General features: G+C 40.6%; 1 long non-coding RNA gene across 4 annotated transcripts; it reads right to left on the bottom strand.

Moving 5' to 3' along the window:
* Positions 1-223: 223 nt before the first annotated feature.
* On the bottom strand, positions 224-9,110 carry LOC111947985. 4 transcript variants are annotated; one of them, XR_002873977.1, is made up of 10 exons: positions 9,055-9,110; positions 8,432-8,537; positions 8,219-8,290; positions 5,412-5,909; positions 5,247-5,329; positions 5,037-5,121; positions 4,622-4,753; positions 2,331-4,524; positions 1,108-1,245; positions 224-685 (listed from the first exon to the last, which is right to left on the bottom strand). It is a non-coding gene; the product is annotated as an uncharacterized LOC111947985 (long non-coding RNA). The 4 variants fall into 4 exon arrangements; XR_002873980.1 differs by lacking the exon at positions 9,055-9,110 and adding an exon at positions 888-948 and having other exon boundaries at positions 8,432-8,815; XR_002873978.1 differs by lacking the exon at positions 9,055-9,110 and adding an exon at positions 6,025-6,112 and having other exon boundaries at positions 8,432-8,483.
* Positions 9,111-11,377: the final 2,267 nt, after the last annotated feature.

Below are 11,377 nucleotides of genomic sequence, written 5' to 3'. Positions count from 1 at the left end.
GAAAAGAAACGTCAACAGCCAGTGCTGATCAGAACACAATCCAATGTTCTCATCATTTGAATAAATCCTGAAATGTTCATCTGCTGGTGTTTGTCTGCATTTCTTGATGAAGTTTTGCTGCAAAATAAACCCATTAACCATCACTGTTCTGTCTGTGATGGAATAAACGCCAGGGCTACTATGGGAAGATCTACGGTAGTCAACATTTTCTTGGAAAGGATTCTTTTTAAATAATATTTTATAGAATCTTTTAATAGTGTGTAAAATGTTTTTAACTACAAAGCATTTTAATTGCATGTTATATGTTTTATATCAACTGTAATGCCCATTAAAAAGAAAAGCTAAAGTAAACTTGAACTGAATTATTTCTTTCTTATTAAAGATTTGAGGAAAAGTGTAAAAATAACCACCAAATGAATAATTCTGTATTTTCACATTTCTTTGGAGAAACATTTGTTGAGGATAAAAAAACACAGGAATATCTAAAAAACATATCATTTTTGCTAACTGTGCAGAAAAATAAGATTGTACCAGGATAGTAAAATGTCAGGAGTTGGGACACTGGTGGACGGCTGTGGGGCTGAAGTGGTGGAGAGATTGGTGGTTGAAGTGGTGGGAGGATGGATGTCTGAAACGGTTGATGGTTGGACGGCTGAAGCACTGGAGGGCTGCTGGTTTTTCCAACCTTAATGGATGAAAATGATAAAATGATTAGTGTGGTTGTTTTGGTGAGACATGACCAGATCTGCTGACGGTTCACAAATGAAAGTTTCTAATCAAACTAGAGTTCATGCAGATTGAAGATGTGGTGTCATCATCAAGCTTCCATGAATAATGAGTTAAAACAACAGACTGAGGTGAATGTAAAATTATTATTACCAGTATACCTGATACAAGGCCTTCATCCAGGCAAAACACGTTTGTGCTTGATCAGGGAACTTAGGGCAACTTAGGGGGCACAACATGTGTGTGGTAAGAGACGGGACTTTTTGGCAGGTTTGGCAGCAATTTTTGTATCGTCATCGTCAAAATTTAAATTATCATATAACACTGTGAACAGATCGACAATTGGTTAATGACTCTGAGTCACAGATGGTAAATACATACCAATACAGACACTTCATCACATGTGAGGCGTTCTCTTTTGGCCTGAAATCTTTGTAGCCCGCCTTACATTTGGATGTTTTGGCGGCCACAGCGATCACAGTTGATGGAAGACGTTGTCGAGCCTCGTGGCAGAGTCAGCTGAAAATAGGAAAAGCAGAATTTTTATGTTTCCAGTTCCCCATTCTGATAAGATTTGGGGAAAATATTGCCATATTAATGACAATGGTTGTTAGTTTTACAATTAAATTAAGGTAGCAATTGAAGTCTAACAGTTTTGTAAGAATGTGCAGGTTATTATTTCTGAATTTTAAAAAGAAAAGTTATAAAAAAAGGTCATGAAGACTTGGTTTTGAGCTGAAGATGTCTTTCCTCTTATCCAAAATGATTTCTGGAATAAAACTGGTAAAAAAGCAGTTTGACTGGATCAGAGAAAAGGTTTGAGCGAGTGTGACGTCACCCATTTCCTTCCAGATCCATCATAACAAATTCAATTCTGTTGTCGTTTCTCTGTGATACAGACGTCACCACGTTGGAGCCAGTTGACAGTGATTGATCTGAGTCAACGTTTCTATGGCAACTACTGTCGCCAATCAGGAGTAAGCTTGTTGAAAGTCCACACTGCTTCCACTGAAAGTGAGCTTGGTGGAATTTGTCAAACAAACATTCAAGGTGGCACATGCTATTACTGAGGCATCTGTTGGTCAGTCTATAATTTGAATAACTTGTGATAAAGAAACAGTTTTGTAAAACAAATAACTGGAATTAGCAAAAACGTGTTGAAAAGGGTATGACAACAAGAATGGTTAATCTGACACATAGAATGACTAACAGCTGTTTGTTTCTCTTTAGAAGTCTACAGGATTTTGGCTCCTTGGAGCCAGCGGGTACTTCCTGTTTGGAAAGTGAGGGGGAGGAGTCAATCAGTCCAGGTATCTGAGACAGAGACTATTTTAAAATATTTACAAAACCAAGTCCAGATGATCGTTGTTACAACGTTTTTTGTGTAAATTTGGAGAAAAACCCTAAATAGGTCAATCATAACACTTTAATATATCAGTAAATTACTGTTCCTTTTTTTGCCGGGAAACCGGCGGTGGCGCGAGCGCTGCCATATTAGCTAATGTAACCCCGATTCTCACAAACCTCCCTTCCTCTGCTCCACCACAATAACTATACAGTCGAAACAAATAATTAATACATTTTTCTATGACGATCATAGTAACCTGCAGTCGTGTTACGTTCAGTCTCTCGATGGAGGCCGTATTTTTCAGCACCGCTCTTCCGTCACAGTGATAACAGCTGCATTCATTTGTCAGATGAAAATACATTCAGATGATCATAAAGTATTTTCATTACTGCCTCTTGTGTTCACATTTCTTACCTTTGAGACTTCTTTAGCTCGTGCAGAGATGCAGAACGCGCGACAACCAGATTACCTTTATTGACGCCCAGCACCCACCGACCGGCGCGCGGATACGTGGGGGTGGGGTGGCTTTATGTGCACGGCGCGCACGCATGCGTATTTGCACTAAAATTTTCACATGGCATATCTTTGGCATATAAACCTAACATTTCTATCATTTGTGTCTAAATTACGAGCATTAAATAACACAACTTGATGTGTGTGTGTCAAAAAATATTTCATGTTGGGTCTAAATCAGATAAGCATTGTTCATCACATCAAATATTTACATATTTACTGTATTATACTGTTTTCATATATTTATTACTTTTATCATCTAAATTGTCCTAAGATTTATGAAAAAATGAAAATCACACACTGAAAAATAGGGTTTGCTTTATCAGTTTATTCTGCATAATGGAATGTTTGGCTCAAAACTGAGCTCTTTGGCATCAACTCAACCATTGGGTTTGGAGGAAGAGAATTGCTACCTATGACCCCAAGAACAGCTTCCCCACTGTCAAACATGGAGGTGGAAGCATTATGCTTTGTGGCTATTTTTCTGCACAGAGCTACGTCACCACGTTGATGGAGCCATTAATGGAAAATCCTGAGTGAGAACTTCCTACCCTCCTTAAGCCAGGACCCTTCAAATCAGTCATGGATGGGTCTTCCAACAGGTTAGTGACCTAGAACCTACAGCCAAGGCAACCAAGGAATGGCTGAAGAACAATCATATCAAGGTCATGGAGAGGCCCAGCCCATGTCAATCCTATGGAGAGATCTCACAGTCGCCAAGCAACAGCCACCAAATATTCATGATGTAGAAGGGTCAAAAGAAGGGCAAATACATTTATATCAATTCTTTCAACTTGATTTCTTTCTAGGTTTGCAATTCTGCACAACAAACAAAGGACAAAAACTTTTTTTCCTCCAAATAAAGGGAAAAACCTTGAAACTTCATGTGAGTTCTTGGCAACTGCCATTTCCCAAATCCTGCTCATACTGGACCCACATCTCCATGTCTTGGATATAAGTAATTAACTTGCCAATAACAAAGACTTATTAAAGGTCACGGAGGTGAACTTTGTAGACAAGTGCGGAAACTGTATAGTGTAAGGCTGATCGGCAAATAAAAGACCATAAAAGTCATCTTGGACTTTAGTAGGCATAGAGGAGGGTTCACAGCTTCCCTTTCCTGGGCATCCCCATCTCAGCTGATCTAACTTGGTTTCCTAACATCCAGGACGTTATCAACAAGGCACAGCAGCACGTCTGAAGCTGCTGGCAACCTACCGCTCAGCCAGTCCAACTGCATCATGGTCTGGCTCTCAGATCAAACTGAAGAAGAGCAGCAGAAGCTTCTGTGCTGAAGATACTGGAGCAGATCATCGGCTACCCCCTTCCCTACCTGTCATCCTGTCTGAGTAAAGGGACGTGTCAAGGACAGCACCCTTCCTGTAGCTAACATACTGATACACATATCACTCCACACTTCTAATATTCTTAATTTCTCATGTCATTTACCCCTAATTTAAGATAACTCATTGTCATTTTGTTACATTTTACTTCAGTCTTGCTACAATTAAAATGTAGTCTGTACCCTGACAAAGGATTTGGAGATGCATAGCACATTATATGAGTTTAATAGGTCAGTGTTTCATTCTAAGGTGTTGGACATACAAATCAAAGGCCAAACGTTTGAGTTAAAATGAGAAGTGTCTTCAGCACAGGTGTGAGCACTGAAATGTTTAGCTAGTGTTGTAGAAACTTAAACGGAGGTAAAAAATAATGTAATTGTTGAAATTTAGGTTGAAAAACCCTTCATTGGTGCAGTTCAGAAAAAAAATCTCTCATTTCAATTAAAAGTCATTATTGGTACAAAGTTGAAATGAAGTTTTCCTTTATATAAGCCTTTTTTTAGGGGTGGAGCTGGGGCTTGAACTGCAGAAAGTCTCCTCCTCAGCAGACAATTAGTCCTTCACGTCCTCTCTCCATCAATGACTCTGTGCTGCCTAAAAATGAAATGAAGAAGAAAACACATAAATGCCACAAGCCCTGGACATCCATGCAGATCACAAAGAGAAACCTCCTGGCTTTGGGGGGCAGAACCTTCCAAAAGCTGGGAGGAGAGCTCTTCAACCACACTTCAAGGACCTGCAGTGCTGCTGGACTTCACCAACCACAGTCTGGTCAGCAGCATGACATCATAGAGCCTTTAGTTCTTCACCATGGCACCATAACCTGCAATTCATCACATCATGCTTGATCAGTTATGCAACAACTTTAGAAAGTGTAACCCTTGTTCTATCCTAGGCACTTTACCATTGGGAGTTGGGTCATCTAGACCCACTAGACAGTGCTCTGAACCTTTTTTCTTCAATGATTTGTGATCTTCACTGGTGTCCATGGATTACATGAAATCTTTCCACCTTTATCCACCTTTGTCATGGTAGGGGGAACACCTCAATGGAAGGGGGGGGGGGGGGGGTCATAGGATAGCACAAAGGTTACAAAAGATTTTTACCATATGTTGATGACAGCTGATTCTTGTTTTCCTGATGCTCAGACAAAGCCCTTCAGTGTTTTTCTCTGGGTCATTTTGATTGGTCCTTGTGGGAAGAGATTAATGTATTAATAATACTGAAGAAATCAAGAGATATTCCACATCAACAGCATGAGAGTAACATGAAAGAAACAAGCCAACATTTATCTACAACATTACCACAGTCTTTACCTGGAGGTATCATTCTGGTCACGTCTGCTCCAGCTTTTCTGACTTCCGCTTGTTCCAGCCACCGGCCTGAACGGCGAGGATGTCTGTGCAGAATGAAAGGATCAAAATGTATTAAACTGAGAAAACAAATTACACAAAAAGGATGCATCTTCAATGAGTATTTACCAGTTTTTGACACATATGTACTGGGAACATGTGTCTGCTGAAGAGAGGAAGCTGTTCAGTCGGTTCAGTCCCTTTCCCTGATGTTGTCCCTTCTTGATTTCATCCTCGGATCCTCATCATTTTCAACCAAAATGTATGTTTGCAAACTTTTGAAACATAAGGGGTTAGAAAAAAACTCCAACAGGAATAAGGGCAGAGGCCCTAAGGGAGACCCAGGACACGCTGGGGAGACTACGTCTCTCAGCTGGCCCCGGGGTCCCCCAAGAGGAGCTGGAGGAGAGGGAAGTGTGGGCATCTTTGCTTAGACTGCTGCCCTCACAACCTGGTTCCTGATGAATGGAAGAAGATGGATGCATGGATGGAACGTGTTCACGCCTTTCAGCAAAACTCCACGATGGCAGACTGCGATCCTTCCTCATTTACTTTGCCAGAAAACTTGTTGGAGGACTCTGGTGCTGCCACAAACTTACCTGCTCCACATCTCCCATCTCCAGGATTCTATCAAAACAAATAAATGTCGTATATTAACATGATGATATGACACAAAATACAATAAAACATATATGCAGGCATGTTCATTTTCTTAAGGAAGAGGCCATGAAAATAACCTTACATATTCTATTTCCCCATGAATGCAGTTCACAAAGGAGCTCACCACAGTGTTTTTGGTCAAAAACACATCTTCCAAATAACCACTGAGCCTAAAAGAACAGAAAAGTTTACATAAGAAAAACATTTATACCATCAAAAATGTAGGTGGAAAAGAATTTTACACAACCCAGTTGGCTCTCAAAACAGTACAATTAGCAAGTTCCATCCACTGCTACAGCCAACATGGAGGGAGAGCATGCAGGACACTGAAACAGATGAACCTGACAGCCTCTCCATCTCAAAGTTAGCAGAAGATCAGTCCAGGAACTATTTGTACATGTTGTCTCCAAATAACTGACCAGTCTGAGAGAGGAAAGGGAAAAAAACATGAGGTTCTTTTATGTATATACATACATACAAGAATCAGGAATCAGACATTCTGTTGGAGTGGGACTTTAAGTCCCACTCCAACAGAATTTTTAGCTATTATAAAATCGTTCCCAGTGTTTTTTTAATTACGATCATTTTGTTTTTTTAAGACATTTTTCTGCAGCACAGCAGCTCATAAGAATTTCACCTCAGAGCTGTGGTGCAGATGTTTGCCTCTGCTAATTTCCCATAAACCATTTGTTGATTCTCTCTCCCGCTAGCTTATAGCACCTCACAAGCCCTAGCCGACATTAGCATAGCAAAAAAAAAAAAAAAAATCAATGAGCAACATTGGAGCTATCCATGTGTACACTTTTGAGCCAGATACCAGCTCAGACAAGGGAACTCAGGACATTAATGGATCTACCGGTATTTGTCTGCAAGTGGATGCATCAGAATTGGAGCGGAGCAGAGACTTTGGCCCATTGATGGCAGTTAGAGCGTCACAACTATAAGCTTTTTGAGACAATCAGTTTCATCTTCTCCTGATCCATTGAGATTTGAATAAATACCCAGAAACAGTTTTAATCTTATATTATTGTGTATGTGTTTATATTTTTGTTAATGTTCTCAATAAAGAGAAAAATGTTTGATCTTAAAAACATGACTTCCATTGGAGCGGCTCTTTAACTTTGTTGACAACGCTAGGATAAATACATGTGGTCAGTCAAATCAGCCATAATTGTTTAGACCAGGGGTCTGCAGCCTGAGGCTCCACAGCCACATGTGGCTCCTTGACCCCTCCTTTGCGGTTCTCTGACAAAAAATAAAAATGTTTTTAATTCAAACAAATATCCTATTTTTCAGACGACACAGCGCATCACGCAAAACAAAACAGTCAGATAAGTCAAACTTTACTCAACTTGGTGATCTACTCAACAGTTGAAGCAAAGTATTACTGTGCCAGGCTCCTGACTACAGTACCCATAATGCTTCAATAATCTATCAAGCGGTGATGCACAATATTTTAAGAAATTCCAGCATTTATGAAGAATTTTTTTAAACCTGACAACGTACCCTAAAAAAATCAATTTGAGGTCAATACGCACAATTTAGAGGGCCTATACCATGCTAGCCATTTAGAATAAACTATTTCCTCGATCTCTGAGGCTCCGCTTTTCTCTTCTTGTGGGTGTCGCCTATTTCATGACATCAACCTAGAGTCGGCGTCGGCAGCGTTTCTGCGTTTCTTCCACCCAAACTTTTGCAAAGATGGATGTGAATATTGTGCAATGAAAGCATTTTGCTGATCACCACTAGCTCCATTGAGAAAGTGGGCGTGTCTGTTAGCCTGGAGGCGGTTTTAGCTGCACAGGCTCTTCCTAGAAGAGGCTGCTCCTCACTTATGATGAGGTCACAATGTGAGGACCCTCTTATTGTGATTTGGGAGGGGCTGGTGCTCAGAGGGTTTCAGAGGAATGCTGAGAGATGCGTGAATGGATCAAAATACTGCTGTGGATTAGTTTTTGTGAGGAATTAACATTATAATACACTTTAAAATTTTAAAACGTTGATGTTGCATGATATCGGCCCTTAAAGAAATACTGGCTGAGATGTACTAACAACATAAAATCTACAATGTGTAAAAAAAAAGCCTTTGTAAACCCCAGTAGTTATCCAGTTTCCAAAATAACATAAATGCAAATGAGTGTTTGATTTTCTAAAGGCTGAAGAGACACCTTGTGTGTCCTACTGAGTTCTGGATAGTGAGACATTTGAAAGGCTCTTAGCTGTTTAAAGGGCTGCAGACCCCCGTTTCTGGCTAAATTACCCAAAAGGAAACTTACCTCTGCGGAGACCACGTGACGTTTCCGCCCCCGTCCTCTATACAGAAGAGGCCTTCACCGTGATCCTGCGGCCTTTTAAATTTAAGATGGAAAAACGCCTCGTCATTCAACGTTTATCCTAAACAGCCAACACGTTTTTACTAAAAACCCATCTCTGGTTTCCCAAATCTAAACATTACATTTCTACAGAGAAAAGTTCAAAGCATCGCCCACCTTCCAGCTGTCCAAGAGTTCTTCAGCCGCGCGTTTTCCTGCGGGTTCATCCGGGGGTTTCCGGGGGAGTGAGGTGGGGGTGCCCGTATGACGCTGCGTTCACTGGCTTTTCGAAATGCGCACTTCATGTCAATTGGGGCAAATTGAAGGCTTAAAAGCCTGTTTACTTTAGATAATATATCCTATTTAATATATCCTATTTAAAACATTATTGAGAATTACTATAGGAAACAGTGATGAAACCTTTTTTAACAGATAAATTAGAGCACTTCATTGTAATACTATAATATATGAGATACGTCAAAAAATTGACAGTTAAAGAAAAAAGAATATAATAGATCCTAATATTTTATAAACTCCATCAAAATAATTGTTTCATCTCATTTATCATAATATTTATAGTTTTTTTTATCACACACCATTAGACTCGTAGTGTAAATAAATTAAAATGCAGAAAAATCAATTTAAAGAACTCTTTGGTCCGTCCCTGAACTCAGCATTTTTCCGGTTTGTTGTCACATGTCAATCAAAGCCTGATCGCCGCAACAGCAACACGGAACGAGAGAACCTATACACGGGTCCCTAGAAATGTAAATAAAACAAATTAGTAAATCACAACGTACCTTTTTACGAGATTTTCCACAGGAAAAAAAGAGAAAGGCACGTCACGTGACCCACGTCAGCCCGCATATATGAATGGAAAAGATCAGACGCTTTCAGATCCTTTGAGGAAAAGTTGAACGTAACAAACAAACAACTTCATGTCTGCAATATTACGAAAATAAAGGGGATATATACTGCTAGAAATGTTTTCAAAAATGAATTAGTCCACAATCACTCTTATTTTATGGCATTTTCTGCGGAAAAAAAGAGAATCATATTAGTCACGTGACCCACGCGCACGTCTGCAGATATGAATGAAAGTTAACGTGTTTCTCCAACGTAACAGAGCCTGTGGGAGAAAAAGTTGAACGAAACAAGCAAACTACAAACTGTATGTCCAAAATGAAAGCATATTTTAAAAGAAAATGGTATATTTCTCACTAGAAATGTTGTCAAAATAAAAATTAGTCCTCAAAATATCTTGTTTTATGGGATATTCCACCGAAAAATGAACGTGCATCCGCCATGTTTTTTGCTCACGGCAGGCCAAACCTCCAAAGTCACGTGATCCTGAGAAGGCTAGTAGAAAATGAATAGAAAAATGAAACGTATCCCCCTCACAGTTTAGGGGGCGTTTTTGTAAAACTCTCACGCATTTCCATGTGGACAAATGTAGCTACTACACATTTTAGGATGAGACTGGGTTGGGTAGAAACGTGTGTCGCAGGCTATGACACACATCTTCATTGATGGAAATGTTGAAATTTAATATTGTAGTGGCGGTCATGTGCAGTTTATGTCTGTTAGTAGCAGGGGATTGTGGGAGCGGTCCCCTGATCTAATTAGGGCTCAGCAAGTTTTGTTGTTCCACCTTATTTTATTCTTCCTGTTATGTTTGTTTCTTTATGTAGCACCATGAGTGTGGGAGGGGGAGAGGTTGATGACCCTTGTGCGATGTTCAATGTGATGTGTGTCCAAATTAAATGGGCTTGTTATGCTGGAAAGGAGACTGCGCTCTCAGCTTCTCTTTCTGTCTCTTCTTCTCAAAGACTGTTAGGAGTCGTGCAGTGTATGGGACACGGATAGTTTTCCAGCGCAGTCAGTTGATTGACAGCTTAACTCGTTGACAGTTTGCCTCCCGTTTTTCCCAATGCAAGTGATGTACCTGCTGGGCATTACATTATTTATTCCACACATTCTTACAGCTTTTGAAAAACCCCAGTCTCCATCCACATGGCCCCCTCTTCACACCTTTTCACTGTTTACAGGCTTTTTTTGAAGCCTGTAAAAAATCTTGTCACTGCCATTTTTATATCTGTCCTAGATTTTGGTGATGTGATTTATACGAATGCTTCAGCTGATGCTTTTCATGCTTTGGACACTGTTTTTCATGGTGCACTGCGTTTTATAACAAACATGACGTCACTAACCAATCACTGTGTTCTATATCCTCAGGTAGGTTGGCCCTCTTTATCCCAGCGCAGACTGAAATATTAGTACCTTTTAATTTACAAATACATTCCTTGGTTGGAACCGTCTTATCTCCAGCAGCTCATAGAACTGAAGAGCAGCAGCAGCTACAGCCTGCGCTTTAAAGAAATACTCCTGCTCTCTGTGCCCATTCTGGGCACAGAGATGGAAAAAAAGGCTTTTAGATTTGCTGCAGCGCAGTGTTGGAATGAACTCCAGAAAGAGTTTACATTGAAAGAATTGATCTCCCTGGGTTTTTTCAAAAAACTTTTGAATGAACGTCAGACAAAGCTTTCAAACTGTAAATGCTTCATTTAAGACTGTCTTTTTTTGATTGAGTGTGAGTGTAAATGTCATGGCCTGTCAGCTACTCCCTCCTCCCCCCTCCTTCCTGTATTCTATGCGACCAGCTGGATCCACTCACCTCATCTACACCTGCCTTCATAAACTCCTCCAGGATCTTCAGCCGGTGCCAGTTCGTTGTTCCTCCTATGGTGCATAGTCTGGTCAGCTCATGTTTATGTCTCACGTCTCGTTGTCTTATGCTCATGGTATTTCTCGCTCTGCCTCAGGACGTAAAACCCTTCGGATCCTTACCTGGTCGCAGTCCTCCTACGCCGCCGTCACGCCGCGTCAAGAAACCTCTAGCCAGCCGCCTCTCCTCGCCTTGGTTCAAGCTTCGCCTTCACCGCTGTTTCCCCTCAAGGAGACTCCACCTCAAGATTCCTCCAGCCTGCCCTCGCTCTCTTCCTGGAAGAAAGTCCTGTCAAGATCTGGTTCTGATTAAACCACTGAAAACTTACCGTTGTGTCTTAGCCTCCTTCCGGGTTCCAGCACCTGGGTCATTTTGAACTCACGTCCGAATCATGACAG

Source organism: Oryzias latipes, chromosome 1 (genome assembly GCF_002234675.1).
Source record: "Oryzias latipes chromosome 1, ASM223467v1".
Taxonomy (NCBI): Eukaryota; Metazoa; Chordata; class Actinopteri; order Beloniformes; family Adrianichthyidae; genus Oryzias; species Oryzias latipes.
The sequence above is the reverse complement of the archived record's forward strand: the minus strand, read 5'-3'. Positions and strand labels throughout refer to the sequence as shown.